General features: G+C 34.4%; 1 protein-coding gene across 1 annotated transcript in view; it reads right to left on the reverse strand.

The window, feature by feature from the left end:
• LOC124172972 (zinc finger protein 271-like) overlaps positions 1–18,765 on the reverse strand; it is a 42,859-nt gene extending 24,094 nt beyond the window's left edge. The window contains exons 1-2 of the mRNA XM_046552501.1: positions 18,485–18,765; positions 18,260–18,380 (exon numbers count right to left, since the gene is read on the reverse strand). The gene's annotated coding sequence lies outside the window, so the exon portion shown is untranslated. The remainder of the gene's footprint in view (positions 1–18,259; positions 18,381–18,484) is intronic.
• Between the last annotated feature and the right edge of the window lie 493 nt (positions 18,766–19,258).

The following is a 19,258-nucleotide window of genomic DNA, read 5'->3' on the forward strand; positions in this document are numbered from 1 at the left end:
TCGCTTGATGGTTGTACTGGGAATTGAAAATTGCATTGGGAATTGCTGATGATAAGTTGCAGAAGAATTTTAGTTGCATCCCTGATCTTAAATTTGAAGATGCATTAAAGCAAAGCAAGATAAAGGAAGAAAGCTGGGAGCAGTCTCGAGCAGTGATATCTGCTATTGGGAAAAACGAGACAGAGGACACACGCTATCTGCAAACTTTACCATTGATTATGCTGAATCAATGAGGGTGCTTTTTAAAATGGACAGAGTTTAAATTCCAGGGTAATAATAATATGGAAAAGGTAATGAGTAAAAATGTGACGATATCTATCATAGGATATTGTAATGCATCAACCGATGGCCTGTGAGGCCCAAATTTTCAAAATATTTTTTCCGTTGATAAATTTGTTTCAAAAATAATTACCCTGTATTCATCAGTGTTCACCATTGTAATCAATTTATTACAATTTAAACTTTCTATGTAAAGTATCTTCAAAAGAACAATCTAATCCTATTATAAACGGTTTTCTTTGATTTGTTTTAGTAGTTGCTGACATTATATGAAATGAATTGGTTAAGGTGGTTAAGTCAATTTTAATAGTACTAAAAATAAATTATTTCAACAATTATTTTAGTATTAGGACTTCTTATATTATAACATATTCGACAACATATTTGGTTGTTTTCCCAATTAATGTTTCTTAACCATATTTATGTATTAATTGTACCTATATTATTTTTTTTTTTGAAAACCTTCCTTCCATTAAAAGCTTTGAAATCATAGAGATACATAAGTTGCCAGTGACATTCGAAAAGTTCAATATTTGTGACGTATTCATTTGGATTATCAAATTAACTAGTCTCAGTCCTTTTATTTTCCAAAAATGCTGTATTTAATTTGTTTAAGTTTTCAGCATTCACTCGTTCATTTTCAGAAAAGGAGATTCTACAATCCTAGGGAAAGGGCTAAAATATGAAACATTGGCTACAATTCACAAGTTCATCTGTAATTAATTTCATATTTATCTACAATACGCAAATATTCAATTCAAAACCATCTCTCATCCCTTATATCGCCGTGGTTACTAAGATAACAGATAAAAAACTTTTTTAATTTATATCCAAGGGCATAACTATGACTTAACAGCAGTATACACATGTGGAAAAAAATTTCTAAGTGTGGAGCAATGCAATAACAAGTTTCTCAACATGGTACATGGACATACATTTGTAGTATGTACCAGGGGCGCAGCCAGGATATAGGGCTAGGGGGGGCCTTAGGCACAACTAATACTGGTGTGTCTGGGTGTATGGCATACCTGCAAGGGTAATTGGGAGGTGCGAAGGCCCTCCACCAGAAAACATTTACATAAATAGTTATAAATGGTGAAATTTACGGCCTCTGAGGGATATTTTATTTATCCTTTCAATATTCCATAAGTAAATTTAATCAAAATAAATAAAATATATTTAACTTCAAAAATTGTCTGAGCTCTGAGGGGGGGTTATCCCCCAAAACACCCCCTCGATGCGCCACTGGTATGTACTGACTATATGCCAGTGTAAAAGATAATGATTAGGGCCATTGATAAAATAATCTCAAGCAGGCATCAAGTTTAAGATTAAAATTAGAGAAATATAACGCAATATTAAATGCTAAACTATCAATAGTGAATTTAGCTATTTGTTGGACGAACTAGAGAGATATTACCTTTGCTAACTGTGTTATATTTGCGAGCTACGGAGTCTTGGAAGTTGCAGCTTTTGTTTTGGTGTTATGGTGCTTTTGGTGGTTTTGGCTATTGTGACATAGGATAGCTTATAAAAAAACCGAATCCACTTAAAAGATCTTAAAGTGAATGCTTGCACGCTAAGGATATGATGTTTATCCTCGTTTCACTATGCAGTGTGTGATGTGCGACCAAGAGCTACCGAAGGATGGTAATTTTGTGTTATGTATAGGCTGAAATAGTAAGCTCCACTTCAAATGCTCGGGAATAGCAGAGACAACCTGGCGAGATAAATCTCAAGCAAGGAAAAAGGAATGGCGCTGTTTGGACTGTCGCCGAAGAGAAGAATACGAGGAGAATAAAAACTCTGCAGATACAAGGTTAGTGTCCACAATTCCAGAAGGAGACATCAAGACAATACTTACAACTATTGTCAAGGACTTAAAGGACCTTAAGGACTCAATTGGTAATATTACAGTGTCCAATGAAGAACTTAAGTCCACAGTAAATAGTAATAACGAAACTATACAAGAATTAAAAGGTGTTATTGTAGAATTAAGAAGGGAAATTACAGATAAAAACAAGATAATTGAAGTTCTCTCGCAAAAGGTAAATGCGCTAGAGCAGAAACAGTATGACTGTGATGTGGAAATAGTAGGTTTATGCTCTACTGAGAATACAAACAATGAAGTCCGGGACAAAGTGATTGGATTATGCAGAGACTTACAGGTAGAAAATATTAATGAAAGTGACTTAGAGGAAGTATTTATTATCAGAAAGAATGCACTAAAGCCTAACAAAGTCATAGTGAAATTTAATTCTAGAAAATGTAAACAGAATGTAATTGGCAAAAGAAAATTAACAAGAGAAAACACTATCAAAGAAAAATATGGACATCAGTTATACATAAACGATAGGCTTACATGGTACAATCAAAATTTGTTATGGAATGTGAAAGTTAAAGCAAAAGAATATGGATATAAATATGTATGGTATAAAGATGGGAAGGTACTGGTTAAAAAAAGATGAAAATTGAACGATTCTTAAAATCTCAACAATAGAGGAAATTGAAAAACATTTCTAATATAAATACCTAGATTATAAATAATACTGATTTATCCTTCTCAGAGGCTGTCAGAATAACAAATGAAAAAATATTTTTAAATCTTTAACTTATCTGGTTATTTTGTTTTGAAGGGTAATTACAAATTCATAAGCTGTAATGGATTATTCCTATATCAAGAGTCCTTGTATTGAATTTGAAGCGCATGAAAATGTATTGGATGTCCCATGTAAGAAAACTACTGATGAGGAATTCACCATAGTTCATTTGAACATAAGGTCGATTTAAAAAAATTGGGATTCTTTCCTTGTTTTACTTGAAAAGCTATGTATAAAAAAAGAAGTTGCTGGGGTCATTTTAACAGAAGTGAACATCACAACTGATGAAACTTTCTTATACAAAATAAATGGTTTTAATGTCTACTCCTCACTAAGGGAAGGTAGAAGAGGTGGAGGTATTCTACTGTACATAAAACAAGATTTTAAGTTCACTGATGAAAACTTTAAGATGATAAATTCGGAATCAATTATAGGGACCCTAAATATAAAAGGTAAAACTATAAAAATAATGGCTATATATAGGCCTCCTGATTAAAATGTTTTGCATTTCCTACAGAAGCTAGAAAACATTGTCAATATGTCCAAAAACAAGAAGTCCATCATCATAGGTGACATAAACATAAATCTTAAAAATAAGCACTGTGCAAATACTGTAAAATATAAAGAACTTCTTTTGTCACATGGGTACCTGTCATTAATTAATGCATATACAAGGGAAGAGATCAAAGACGGTCATCTGGTTCAATCATGTATAGATCATATACATTTTAATGGACATTCTAACTTAGTTAACAGTTTTATGATAAGACATCGACTTTCAGATCACTACTTAATCGGTGTGTCCTTCATAGACCAAAAGAAAAAAACAAGTCTGGGTCAGTCAGCTGATTGTAAAAATTATAGACATAGGGAAATAGAATATATTGACAATAGTAGGGTGGACCTACAAATAAATGATTATAAATGGAGCACTGTAGTGGAGGAGAACAAACCAAATGTTATGTTTGCAAAACTTAGTCTGATATTCAATGACATTTATGAAAAATCAAAGGTAACCTTCAAGCCTATAGGGCGAAGGAAAGAAAATAAATGGATGAATGAAACTATCTACAAATTAATATTAGAAAGAGATAAGGCCTTTAAAAAATGGAAAAATAGCCCCAGAAATAATTTTCTCAAAGAAAATTATAAAACCATAAGAAATAAAACTGTGAAACATATTAGGAAAGCAAAAATTGATCACTTGAATACAAAGGTATCAAATATACAAGATAATAGGACACTTTGGGATGAAATTAATAGAATGACAGGTAGGAATATTAGCAGATGTAATGATGATACAATATTTAGCCACTTAGTTAATGATTTTAATGAGCAAGAAATATGTAATAAGTTTTTGAAACAATTTTTAATAAGAAGTGAAGAGACTAAATGTACTTGTGGACAGAAATTTTATGATGACATTCATTTCCATAACTTATGTAGTATTTATTTACCGGAACCCACAGAAGATATCATTAAAAAAATTATAAAAGAGCTTAAAAAAAAAGGGACCTGGTCAAGATAGAATCAGAATCAGAGATATCAAGGCAAACCATATACTTCTTCCTATTATAACTACTCTTGTAAAAAGAAGCATTACCCAAGGTATAGTGCCTGATGGGCTAAAAATTGCATTGGTTAGACCTATTTATAAAGGTGGATCCTACAAAGATTTTGCGAATTACAGACCTATCTCCCTGCTACCAACTATCAATAAGATTATGGAGAAATACGTGGCACAGTATCTAACAAATTTCTTGAAAAAACATAAAATAATCTCAGACTACCAATATGGATTTGTGGAAGGTAGAGGAGCTAAAGATGCACTTGAAAATTTTGCCGACATAATAAATACCAACCTTGATAAGAATAATAAAGTAGTAGTCACATATGTGGATTATAAAAAAGCTTTTGACTCTGTCAATTTGCCCACATTGCTGCATACACTGCAGGATATTGGAATTAGAGGGTATATCATGAAATGGTTTAGAAGCTATCTCCTGCAGAGGAGTATCAGGGTGAAATTTAAAAACTGTATTGGAAACCAAGGAAATGTAGAATATGGTGTACCTCAAGGTTCTATTTTAGGACCAATCCTTTTTACTGTGTATATTAATAGTATATTTAAATGTATTTTAAATTGTAATATTTTACTTTATGCTGATGATGTGGTATTGATATCTGCTCATAGAGATTTAAATACTGCCATTGCCTACATGCAAAATGATGTAAATAACTTAACAAAATGGTCACATGACCATGACCTCTCCATCAACATGAAGAAGTCCAAAGTTATGTCCATAGCCAATAATGCAGCTAACGTTCAACAGATTCACATAACAATACATGATTATAAATGCCTGCATACTGAAATAACCAAGTCTGTGTGTAAATGCAACAAATTAGAACAAGTAACACAATATACGTATCTCGGTATCATAATAGATCAGACATTCAAATTTAGGGAACACTGTGAGAAGATATGTAGTAAATTACGAAAGGTTAGTTATCAAATGTATCATATTAGAGATTTTTTGCATATTAAAGTTAAAAAGATGTTGTATTTCGCAACTGCTGAATCAATATTAAGATATGGCGTTACTATTTGGGGTAAAACCTGTACGGTACATAAATTAAAACTATACAGTACACAAAACCGGATCATCAAAGCGATTGCATACCACAAAAAAATGATAATAATTTGTCAGCTAACTCAGACTCTCATGATACAAATAATTTCTATAAAACACTAAGAATACTACCACTCGAAAAACTTCTAACCTATATTTTAGTAATAGATAATTATTTTTCCAATAAATACAAAACACTGAAAGACAATTTTCATAAAATGGAAAAGAGGAATCTATACCAATATAAAATCCCCAAATGCTTCAATCAATACGGTGAAAACAAAATGGTGGTTAGTGTTCCTAAATTGTTTAACAAATTACCTAAAGAAATGCATGGTTTAGCCACATATTCGGATGTCAAAAGTAAACTTTTACATTATCTACTTGAGGACTTTATTTTTTAATTTTAAGACATAAGTTTTTTATCGTTTCTTTCATTGTTTTTAGATGTTTTTAACTTCTTGTAAATGAATTATGGAGAACCTGCTGATGAGCCTGTTTTGGCTCAGAAGGTCTCCTAATTGTAAAAATATTTTTTTATTCTAAAATATTGTAATATCAGGGTTTTTCTCTTTTATCTTTTCTTGCCCAATAAGTCAGAAAATGTGTTGGTTATATAGTGAAAAGCGTGTTAAGAATTTGTAAAGGGAATGTTTTTAATGTATTATATATATTTTAATATTTGAGATATGTATTTTTGATGTATTGTAATGTGTTTATAAACAAAAAAATAAATTAATTAAATTAAAAAAAAAACAATAAAGTGCAAAGCAGGTGAATGCTTGGTCATGGTCAAATTTGAAAATGTCATATACTGCTGTCCATACTTAAAAATTGGAGTAAGGATTTAATTTAATGACTCTAAACTGGTGTAGAATATAGTGATTAGGGCTATTGTTCACTTGCAGGAGAATTGTCTTAGCATCACCAATTTGAAACTTGGATATGGAAACGGAGGGCAATTGAAGAAAGTCAGGAGCATGCCAGAGCAGTGACTGCTAGTAAATCAAACATTGCACGCATCAAGAGCATTTCAAAAAACACACACATCTGATTCCATTGCCACTGATTAAATGCTAAATCAATGAAGGAAGGGGTGCTTTTGAAAGTGGACAGTGTTCAGAGAAAAATCAAGTTCAATAATAAAATGGAAAAGGTGATAAGTAAAAATATGATTAATTGGCCTTGCTTGGGTAAAAAATGTTGCCATAAATATATAAAAGGAGGTTGTAATGCTTTCGGGAAACTATGTTTCAAGTGCAATAAGTTGAACCATTTTGGCTTCCTTAAGAAAGATTTTATTTATGAAGGATGTATTGAGTTGCTTTGGCATATCTGAAATTGTTATCGCTGAAAAAAATATATTTGGTTCCTAAGAATTGAAAACGTTTTCAAATGAATGGAAATTCACATAACTACGCTAGATCATATGGCCAGGTGGAAAGAACTGTCCAAACTGCTCATAAAAAATAATTAAAATCTGTAGAGAAGCTAATAAAGGAGTGCATTACTTGAGTACAGTAAAGGCCTGGTTACACGGTGCATTAACCCGTACGGGTTAATGTCTACATGTATGAACGCGAGAATGAACGGAAAAATTCACCGTGTAACCACCCCAAAATGTACAAATGCATGAACGCGTGAACGGAAAATAGAACCTGTTCTAATTTCGTTCATGCATTCGCACAAGTTGATGACAGAGCCACCTGATGAGAAACAACGGAAACGACACAATTAGTTGTCATCAGCAGGGCTATTCAGTAACTCTTTACACGTATTTGTACTGTATCGTAAGTGCTTGAATCCTGCCACAAACTCACCATTTGCATCTACACTAATATTCATAGAGAATAACCCAGTATGTATGCCGGACATACCAACATTATGACTATGGTATCTTATTGGTTGTATTATGCCGGAACAAAACAATCGATGAGGTTATAACAGAGTTTTCAGCACGACATTTGTGAAATACAACGGCTATCATACGACTAATAGAACACATTTAAACATAATTTATATAATCCGATTTAACGACAATTCTACCTTTTATACGTCCGAGGTGGGAATGCACTGGCTTACCACAAAAAGACGACTGACATTAGCAAAGTCATAAATCGACCAGATCTCTAAACCAACATCTTTTCCATCAACAGCAAATACATTCTTCACTTTATAACCGTCATGGACAAAAGTAGAACAACGTATTAAAAATATCTACTCTCATACGTCATCTACACTCAGTGAAACAGATGACAGAAAAATGTATAGTAAACACGGCTTAAAAACAAGATGTGTCTACAAATTTTCAGCCTGAGTATTAACTTTGATAACGGTTTGAAATAAATAGAGTACTTTTGAGATAACATTAAGCGAGCGATAACGATAAATATTAAATATAAATAAATATTACTGGCACGAAATGAAACAACTTCGGCAACTACAATGAACACCACTCTTTACGCGGCAGCGCAAATATATGTATTACCAGTATGTGAAATTTCCTGGTCCTATAGGAAACAACGAAAAGGGAATTATTTTCTGGTAGGTATCGACTGCTTCCTACCTAATGATAATGTTTACACATTTAAATTTTGCGCACTGCAAAGGGAATAAACAAAAACTAAACGCCTCGCTTTACGAGAAAATGTGTGAAAACTTGTGCGCACGCATGTACCGTGTAACCTTCGTGCTTCTCGTTCACGCAAACGTCCATGAATTCAGACATGCAAACAGACACGTATTCATACATTAACCCGTACGGGTTCATGCACCGTGTAACCATGCCTTAACACTATATTGGGTGAAACATACTGAACCTCCCAATTTTTAATGAATAGAAGATTTAGGACAACACTACCAACTCTAGACATCTATTAGCACCTCAAATCCCTGAAAGTTGTAGAATAAGAAATAGAGAAGTACCGACAAATAGACGTAATATTAAAATTATAGTGAATGAGCAAGTGCATGTGTTTGAAAAGATAAAGAAGGTTTGGGAAATAGGGATGGCAGTGAGCATTACAGATATGTACACCCAGATCGAACTTCGTTTAGATTTGCAAAATTATAGAGTCGTGTGCAGAACAAGCTACCACCTTTTGGATGGTGGGAATTGATTACTGATACCCTCAGACCATACTTGTTTCAGATGTGTAAGAATGATAGACCTGTACATAGATCAGGTGCTTCACCCTTTTCCTGCCAGCCCATTTAAGGTGGGATGTACGAAGACTGCCAAGACTATTTTCCGGAATTAGCAACATTTCAGATTTAAAAATTTTTAAGCTACTTAATTTCATTTAATACGTCTAGATTTTTTTAACCAATCCTTAAGATACATTTATTCCTTATAACCATAGATAGATTATAGGGGTTTACATTATTTACAGCCGTTGAAAACGCCACAATCACGAAAATAAAGTGAAATAATTCGGGTCAATTTATCAGCCCCTGGCAGTTTTCGTGCAACCAGCGAGGGCCGATATATCGGCCCGGTGGCAGTGCGATGATAAATTATGATTTTGTTAAAAAAATATGGCTATTTTAGCAAAGTTAACAAAATAGTTATTTTTCATCACAGAAACACGGTTCAAGACGTACTTGATTGGCAGGAGTGCGACGAAGACAATCCTATTTTGATGATCGGATTGATTTTCAAATTGCAGTCAGAGTGGTCACTTTTCATGAGGGAGGCCCCCTCGCTGGTAGGGTCGATGAGAAAGTTCTGCATGTGTGAGCTCGTCGAGGATAGGGTCCCTGATTTGCAACCCTTTGGAGGGTATACCATGCCAATTATTGAAGAACCTTCATTAGGGCCCAGGAAACGCATTTTAGACTTTTTGCCGCTTATGAGGAGAAGGTTTTCGGAGATTGAACAGCAGCGAAAGGGTTAAAAGAAGCAATATTAAATTTTTGAAATAGGCACTTCATGTAAGCAATTAAAAAGAGCATCCTTAAAAACTTGGAAAGCAAATTCACCATTCAAAATATTTAGGCTTTCTTAAGGAAAATATCATGAGCATTCCCAGTAACTCAGCACTAAAAGAATTTTTTAAGAACTGGAAAAAAGGCACTTCGGCATGACAATTTAAAAGAGCCCCTATGAGCACTAAAAAGGCTTGTTCTATTATAAAAAATATTCTAGCGGCTAAAAAAGAAGGAATGCACTGAGTGTGCCCAATTCCATCCCATAGTATTCCATTCTATTCCCACTCTGGTCACATTTTAATCGACTTTCAAAAATGTTCTCCGTGATGAGCACATGGGTCATTCACTGTCAACTCAACCAGGGTCCCATGCCCACCATCTCAGATTTTGATATTTTTACTAGCTTGGCTCATTTGGTTTAGGTTTTACAGGGGCACAAATATGTTAGTTTTGAATAATTTGACTGTTGCGCAGAATTTTTGTGTGTGCCTCATTGACTTCAAACACTCATATCTTGGAAAGTACTTACAATGGATCTTTAATATTTTGGATATTTGTTAACTAAGGTTGAAACTAACAACAGGGAAAGCATTATCAAAATCTGAGATGGTGGGCGTGGGACCCTGGTTGAGTTGACATGGAATGACCCTGATGGCAATGAAAGAGGGCATTTATCAGCAATCAAAAAGGATTTTCAAGAGCACTAAGTAATCGGGCAGCTTCAGAGCCTATATGTTCAGCATTCCCCACTAATTTGCACTGTTGGAAGCATTATAAAGAAATGAAACTATGCACTTTAAAATGGCAGGCAAAGATACCATTCATCAGCACTTTAAAAAATTATCATAAGCACAAAAAAATTAGGATGACTGAAAGGAAAAAAAACAAGGGATTCTCCCAATACCCAGCACTAATAAAGCATTGAAAAAATATGGAAATAGGCAATTAATGAGATCGTCCATCTGCAGTAGAAATGCCAACTCACACGCAAAACAATCAGGCAGCTCAAAGAAATTGCCTTGAGCATTCACCAACGCCCAGCACTAAAAGAACCAGTACGAAAAAATGGAGAGAGATACATAATTCATGATAGCAATTACAAAGGCCGTTCATGAGCACTCATTTAACTTACCAGCATAGCACCTAATGAATGAAACATAGGATGAGTCAACCATTACCCTGAATTGTTTACGATAAACGAACTTATGCTTATATCGATTACGTGAACACTCATGTCATGTTATTTGATATAGAGTCAGGGGAAATTATTAACCGAGACATCGAACAGAACCATGATGCACTCCAACGAAATAATGTTGATACATTAGGCAGGATACATAAAACTTACATTTTCATTGGTGATGAGCAGACTTTAGCATTACGAAATCCAAAACGCAGCGTCACTCATACATTTGTCAAGTAAAAAACCAAATTTTAGGAGCTATCAGATATAAACGTTCGAAACAGGGTCGTAAATTATTTTTTCTTATTTGACATCACATACCAGAACAGATCTTTTGCTTTCACAATCCTCTACATTACAAACGGAAAGTCAAATTTTAAATCCTGAGGGTAAAAAAATCCAAATGGCTCAGAAATGTGAAATGATGCTTTTTTCCTGGAATTTACCCATTTTTCAAGTGTTTAGTTTATGGAAAAATTGGTATCAAAATACATTAGGCTCTTACTTTGCATTAGAGGATAAATGGAAATACTAATTTAAATAAAATTATTTAAATAATACACTTCAATGTGTTTAAGGCATCTCCCGAACATCTCTGGAGGCTCTCTCGGGCAAACTAAATGCTTTACAGTACCACCAATTCCATCACATGGGGATTTTCGATATGGGTGCATAAATTTCACTTTCACATCATGTTCTTCCTCGTTTTTAGAAATCACTCATCCAAAAAACCAGTGGTCATCATAAGCACATGCAATGTACAAGTTTGTTAAGATCTGAGAAAAAGTTATTAAATGAGTCCCGCTGAACTGGAGTTGTACAAATTTAGCCTCACTTTCACAGAAGAAGTATGGTCTTCCAAACCCTTAGTGATGGAAGAGCTGGCAGAGCAAATGGTATTACTTATAGATATGCTGCAGGTTGTCACCAATATCCACATTCCTTGATGGCAACTGGAGTATTAAATTTCTATTTCACTGGGAGAGATAATGCTGACATTATGTGCCCTTCTCCCCTGCCTCACATATGATTGAATTACATGGCAAACTTGAGAAGGTAATACAATCCCATTCATTCAGCCTCACTTTCCAGTGTTATTCCATCTCCCCAAGGAATAAGAGAATTAAGTGCAACCTCTACATTAGGAAGAATAAAATGTTTCAATGTATCACAGTGAGGGCATGATAAATCAAAATAGATTCTAATACCACTTTTAATCTTCTGCCAAGTCTTCTTGTGTGAAGATGCTCCATGGGTGTCCAAGTATATTCTGTGTGTACGATCATTGTATATTTACCAGTACATTACAGTGTGTTCTATGAGTTAGGCGAAGCTGCTCATCGTGAACTACGACATTAAAAAAGGTAAGTGTCTCCACTATGCTTCAAAATGAGCAAATTGTTGAACTGTGCAGCATTGAAAAAGTAACTGCATCTGATTGCCTCAAAAAAGGCTACACACCAGTGGTGCAACTGAACAAAATTGAGATCATGAGTATGCTTCAAAAACAGCTGTTATCTCTCAGAAGTGGTGTACCTGGGGAAGTCCTATCCAATGTCTGCGAACATCACAGAATATGCTATTTGAAAAAGTATGAAACCTACCAAATATATTGTCTTGATCCTTTTAAGAGCCACAAGAAGAAAATATCAAAATCACTGAGAAATGTAAGTCTTGAATTTGCAGAAAAGGCCTGTAAAATCCCAACTCTTCGGAAATTAGTGCCAGGAATGAAAGTATGCCAGCCATGTAGGGAGGAAGTACAGAAACACTCCAGGTTTGGAAATGAGCTTTCTGATGTTGAAGCAGTAGATAGTGACAGCAATGATAGTATTTTGAATTTTGAAACAACAGTATCCCAAGAAAAATCAACTGAGCTACTTAACAGAACGCTGCAAGATATAGAAGAGTCACCTTTAAAATTTCATGGCATATCATCTCACAGAAGGTCAACCTACGCTAACAGGAAAGTAGAGTCAGCATGCAGTAATTTTAAAAGGAAAGTTAAAAGACTTCTTGAGAAAGAATTATCTCCAGAAAAGGACCCAAAACTGCCAAAAGAACTACTTCAGAAAGTTCATGATATAGAGATGCTCATAGACTTAACCCGTCAACGCCCACGGGTGCCATAGGGCACCCAGTGCAGTGCTGAGCCAATGTTCCAGCAATGTATTTAATATGTGAATTTTAGCATACCTTTCAGTGCACATACTTAGTAGAAGGTTTCCTCCATTATTTAGTCAGTTTGAATTGTGTTCTTTGTGTGAAGTTCATATGTATCATATTTTTTAAAAGTGAAATATGTGTGAATTTAAAAAAAACTTTGGACGCTGACGGGTAAATCAAACAAAAAGTTGACACATCAAGCACCCATCAAGGAAAGGTACATCTGTCATCATTGGTACCCACTTTATGGAGCAGGAAGGAAGTAATGGAAGAGTATCATGTGAGTGAGTACACTGCCCGCCAAGCAAGAGAACTTTTCAGAGAAAATGGAAAATTAGCTGCACCTGAATTGAGAAAAGGGAAGGCATAAAAAAAACATTACAATTAGTTAGGACTTTCTATGAAAGTAATGAGTACTCAAGAATGATGCCTGGAAAGAAAGATTTCATAAGTATCTCCAAAAATGTACATGTTCAGAAGAGTTTATTACTTGCTAACTTGAAGGAATTGTATTCCACTTTTAAATTTGACTTCCCCAGAATTAAAATTAGCTTTTCTAAATTCTGCAACCTAGGTCCAAAATGGTTTGTGGTAGCAGGATGTCCTGGAACGCATTCAGTGTGTTTTTACACAATTCATTAAAATGTCAACCTACTGCTTAGTGCCTGTAATATAGAGGAAACAAGCCAGGACCTAATTGGTTATTTCGTGTGCTCTAGAAATAATAGGGACTGTATACTGCGACATTGCTCTCAGTGTCCTTCACGTGAAAAATTGAAAAGCTTACTGCTGAAAAAGTTTGAAGAATGTGACCCCGGAGATGAAGTTTCATACAGTCAGTGGGTTTCAAGAGACAGATATCAACTGGTGAACTTCACGGTGACATTTGATGAGTACCTATCAATTTAAATTCAAAGAGTGGAAAAACTGGTGCCCCATTCATTTATTACGAAGGTACAGGCAAACTACCTTAAGAAAATGAAAGAAAATCTTGGACCCCATGAAGCAGCTGTTCTCTTTGACTTCAGTGAGAGCTACTCATATGTTATCCAGGATGAGGCACAAGGGAATCACTGGACAAGTGATAGTTGTACGGTACACCCTGTTGTGATTTATACTCTAGATCACCTGACTAAACAGCTTATTATTTCCAGTTTATGCTTCTTGTCAGATGATTTGGAGCATGATGTAGCTTTTATTTATGAAACCCAAAGAATAATATTTTGCTTTGTTAAGGAAAATTTTACTTCAGTCAAAAAATTGAGTTACTTTAGTGATGGTTGTGCAGGACGGTACAAGAACTTCAAAATATTTCTCAAACTTTGCAAGCATTACCAGGATTTCTCCTTAATGGCATCATGGACATTCTTTGCTACAAGCCATGGAATATCCCCATGTGATGGAATTGGTGGTATTGTAAAGCATTTAGTTGCCCGAGAGAGCCTCCAGAGATGTTCCGGAGATGCCTTAAAAACATTGAAGTGTATTATTTAAATAATTTTATATAAATTAGTATTTCCATTTATCCTCTAATGCAAAGTAAGAGCCTAATGTATTTTGATACCAATTTTTCCATAAACTAAACACTTGAAAAATGGGTAAATTCCAGGAAAAAAGCATCATTTCACATTTCTGAGCCATTTGGATTTTTTTACCCTCAGCTGCCACAAGCCAAGTATTGCTATTAAAAAAAATTGTATGAACAAGAGCCACATTCACTAGACTACATGTTTGGTCTTAGATTTACTGACCAATATTTCAAATATATCCTCATGAAGGTATGGATACACTTATACTTATTATCTTACAGTACTTGTCCAAAATCCCTCTCACAGGGGCAGAAAAAAAAAGTAAAACCTGAAATACTCATGGTGGCAGTCAAAACACCACCATTTTTATTTCACAGTATATTGGAGCACATAATAACCTTCAATTAAAAAAAAATTGGATGAGTTAACTGCTCTGCCTTTTGGTGATAATTCTGAAAATATGAAGTAATGTTTTTGAGCTAAAAAAATCGGTTAATTAACAACTGTTGACATCATTTTGGCTAACAACAATGCAAGGGGAATAAAAGACATTACTATGGAAGCTATGTACTTGGATAGACAAGGGGTCAAAATTTCATTCAAACATGTTATGTGGTTTCTGAGTTATGAATTTTTACCCTGTGAACTGCACTCTGGAATTTGACTCCCACTAGCTCCACTTCTGAGCAAACATCTCAAACTTTGACTCCTCGTATCTTGCAAACTATGAGAGTGAGAGAGGAAATATTTTACATGGGTCATTAGATAGGTGATAGTAGCTAGTGACAAAATTTTCATCAAAATCCGAGTCGGTGGGTGTCATTTTGAAAATTTCTGGGTGATTTGACGTGGAATGACCCAGCAGCTTATGCTCTCACAAGCTACACAAGAGGCCACAGATGTAGTTCAAGTCCGCCTCAGTAAATTTCTCCATTCCAGAGCATGGTTGTTTTTGTACGTATAATAGTTAAATTTGTTGAAAACCCCGATAGAAAATGGCCAATATGAACTGTATTTAGTGGTTTGGAATTAATAAAAATTAAAAAATAAATATAAATAAAACCAGTACACTTTAACATGAATACACTAAGAACAAACCACCACCTTTGAAAGCATGAAGTTAACAACAGCTACAAATTTGTTGATGAGTTGGATGTAGGTGTCCCCTATGTGAGTGCTAACTCTCAGGTCAAAAACAGTAGAAAAAGTCAGTCAGACAGTGTTGTACTAAGACCTAACAAATGTAATGATTAACTACGCTATTAGCATTGTAAAATGTAATACATATATGCTTACTTATGATTGGTATGAAAAATAGTAGGAACGTGACAATATTAATATTTATTTAGTTAAAAAAAATTCCTGTTAATTTGATTTGGTTTACATAGTCACTATTTTGTATTCAGTTCATCATCGTGCTGTATAAAGATTATCTTCCTGAGGAAAGGAGATACAGTGTATCGCTAAATTGTTATTGTAGCTATTTGACGATTACTGATTAGCAATAGTAATTTACTGTTAAACAGCAATACAGAGCAGTAATGGTTATAAGGAATTTGCCATAACAGGCACCTGGCGAGACCAATTAAAGAGGGCATTTATCAGCATTAGGAATAAAAATTGATTAGCACAAAATAATTACGCAGCTTCAAAACATACATCATGAATATCATCCAACTACTGCACTAAAAGTAGCATTTAGAACAAATGAATACAATCACTTCATTAGGGCAAAGAGAGAGAGAGAGTATATCTGAACTCAAAAGGATATTCACAAGCACAAAATAATCAGGGAGCTTCAAAGGGATTCTCACGATAATCCCCAAAATCTCAACGTTAAAAGAAGCATTATGAACTAATAGAAATAAATAGTACATTATTACAATTAAAGAGCGACACTCAGCACTAGAAAAACATGGTCAGAAGCACAAAAAAATCAGAGGGCTTAAAAAATGTCTTTAGAACACCACAGATTTCGGAACTTAGCATTATTATTAATTGGAGATAGGTAGTACTTGATTGCCATTCAAGAGACAGTGAAATCAACATGCCTAAAGCAAACTCATAGGCACAAAATGATCAGACAGTTTTAAAAGAATGTGAAGACCATTCACCAATACTCAGCACTAGAAGAATCATTATAAACATATGGAAATAGTCAGTACATAATCGCATACAATAAGAGGACTTGATAGCACTCAAAAACATGTTCATAAGTACAAATTAATCAGGGAGCTACAAAGGAAATACCATGAGCATCATTCAATGGAGAGTACTTACAAAAAAATTATCTAAAAATGGAAATAAGCTCTTCATGGTCACCATTAAAGGTAGCGACTATAGTATTCATGACAATTGGAAAGAATTTTCACATGCACAAAACCATTAGCCAATATCAATAATATTAACATTCCCCAATGGTCACCAGTAAAAACTTTCTGAACAAATGGAAATTGGAACTTGATCAACACCCAAAAAGAAAATCTAGAAGAACAACACAATAAGGAATCTTCTAAGTATATGTCATGATAATCCCCCAAAACTTTAAAGAAGCTTTACAAACTACTTGAAATAGGTGCTTCATAATGGCAATGAAAGAGAGCGTTTATCAGCACTCGAAAAGGATTTTTAAGAGCAGAAAGTAATCAGGTAGCTTCAGAGCATATATGTCAAGAATTCCCCACTAATTTGCACTGAAGGAAGCATTATAAAGAAATGAAGCTATGCACTTTAAAATGGCCGTCAAAGTTATCATTCATTTGAACTTTTAAAAATATTCACTAGCACAAATAAATTAAGGAGCCTGAAAGGAAAACTCAAGAGATTCTCGCAATACTCAGCACTTGTAAAGCATTGAGAAAAATGGAAATAGGCAATTAGTGAGATCGTCTATCAGCAATAGAAATGCTAACTCACAAGCAAAACAATCAGGAAGTTCCAAGAAATTGTCATGAGCATTCACCAACGCCCAGCACTAAAAGAACCAGTACGAAAAAATGGAGAGAGATACATAATTCATGATAGCAATTACAAAGGGCGTTCATGAGCACTCATTTACCTTACCAACATTGCAGCCAATGAATGAAACATAGGATGAGTTGACCATCAACCTGAATTGTTTACGATAAACAAACTTATGCTTACATGGATCACGCCAATTATCATGTCATCTTATTTGATACCGAGCCTTAGATACCAAACTCTAAAGAAATAATCTTGATACATTAGGCCGGATACATAAAACTTGTATTTTCATTGTTGATGAACCGACTTTAGCATTACGTCATCCTACACCGCAGCGTCACACATAAATTTGTCAAGTAAGAACCAAACTTCAGGAGCTATCAGATAGAAACGTTGAAAACAAGGTATTTTTTCTTATTTGACATCACATACCAGAAGAGATCTTTTGTTTTCAAAATCCTCTAAATTACAAACAGAAGAGTCAAATTTTAAATTGCAAGTGAATTGATACGTTGATATTCAATTGTAATTGCCACCGTAAGAGGTTTCCTGCCTTTACACTAATGATCATTTTTTTCGCTAATACTTACAAGTACTGAAATTTTAAACAATATATTGTGAGAGTTAAAATATTTCCGCGACGCTGTCTAAGAAGAATGAGAAACTGTAATCGTCACAATAAGTACTTAAAACAAATAATCCTATCATTCATCGGGAGTAACACATAAGATTCATGGTTGGTAGCATGCTTTAAATACCAGCGAACGTTTAGAAAAAATAATCAAAATAACCACACGATAACACAGAAATGTATATAGCATACTCAAAGATGTAGACTAGCTATTCACACCAAGGAAATAATCTTAGAACAAGAGAAACTATATGCACGACATTTTATGAGGTTCTTATATGAAATTGTGCATTTTAAAAGACCCATCATCACAAAGAGACACTAGCAAATCGGTCATTACTCACCGTCAAAAATATGGATTATATACACGAATACGAATTCCGTGCTACGGCATTCGAATACAAATTATGTTATTGTACCCTCTAATTATGACAGGCATAAATGGAGCCAGCAGCAACTCAAAACCTATTTCGGAAATAAACAGGAAAGCTTTAGTCTTTAGATTAGCCAACAACACCACGTTATTATAAATAGCTTAACCACTAACTTGTTTACAAACAAAAACTAACCTCGAGTAATAGAATGTCCGGCATCAATATGAATGTTTAATAATGAGAACAATATCTCTCAAAGCACACAACACAGACAATTATTATTCTTTGGGGTAAAGACAATGTCTCTGCGCGCCCGCCAGGAAGTAATTGACGATCGATAGCGTCGCTAGGCTCGACACTATCGACTCTAAAGTCGAGACGCAAAGACATCAACAGATCGATATCAAAATTCGCGCGGCGGTAATTTTGGAATGGATGATATACCTTGAAGCGTTGATTTCACATACAAGTCATGATTTCTTCAGTTCAACAATTAAAGTACGTATGAGTTCTTTAAAAGTACTAAAATTTAATTTTACTGCCACCAAAAATGGTTTCGCATTCGATCATAAGTCAGAATGTTCCCAGACGAACGAAAGATACCATTTTTAGATAGATAGCAAAAGTTAACATTTGTTTAGTTCCTAATCTGATGCTATTTCAACAAGCATGCATCTTAAAATCATCCGTTTAAAAATTCAAGACTGTAGTTGCTCAGCTACCTTCAAGGACAAGGGCCAAATATGTAACGGAAACTATTTTTTAATGAACAATGTTTCTTTTTTATACCCATCGCATGTAGTCACACCAATCTTAATTTGAAATAAAAGATTTCTTCAAGATGAATTGAAATCGTCATTTTTCAGCATGAATTTTCTCTGCAAAAGGTTTCTCCGTCAGCAAAAAAGTAAATTCAATTACTATAAAATAGCAATATTTTCCATCTTCAGAAACATGCCATACATTTAT

Source organism: Ischnura elegans (genome assembly GCF_921293095.1).
Source record: "Ischnura elegans chromosome 13 unlocalized genomic scaffold, ioIscEleg1.1 SUPER_13_unloc_3, whole genome shotgun sequence".
NCBI classification, from domain to species: Eukaryota; Metazoa; Arthropoda; class Insecta; order Odonata; family Coenagrionidae; genus Ischnura; species Ischnura elegans.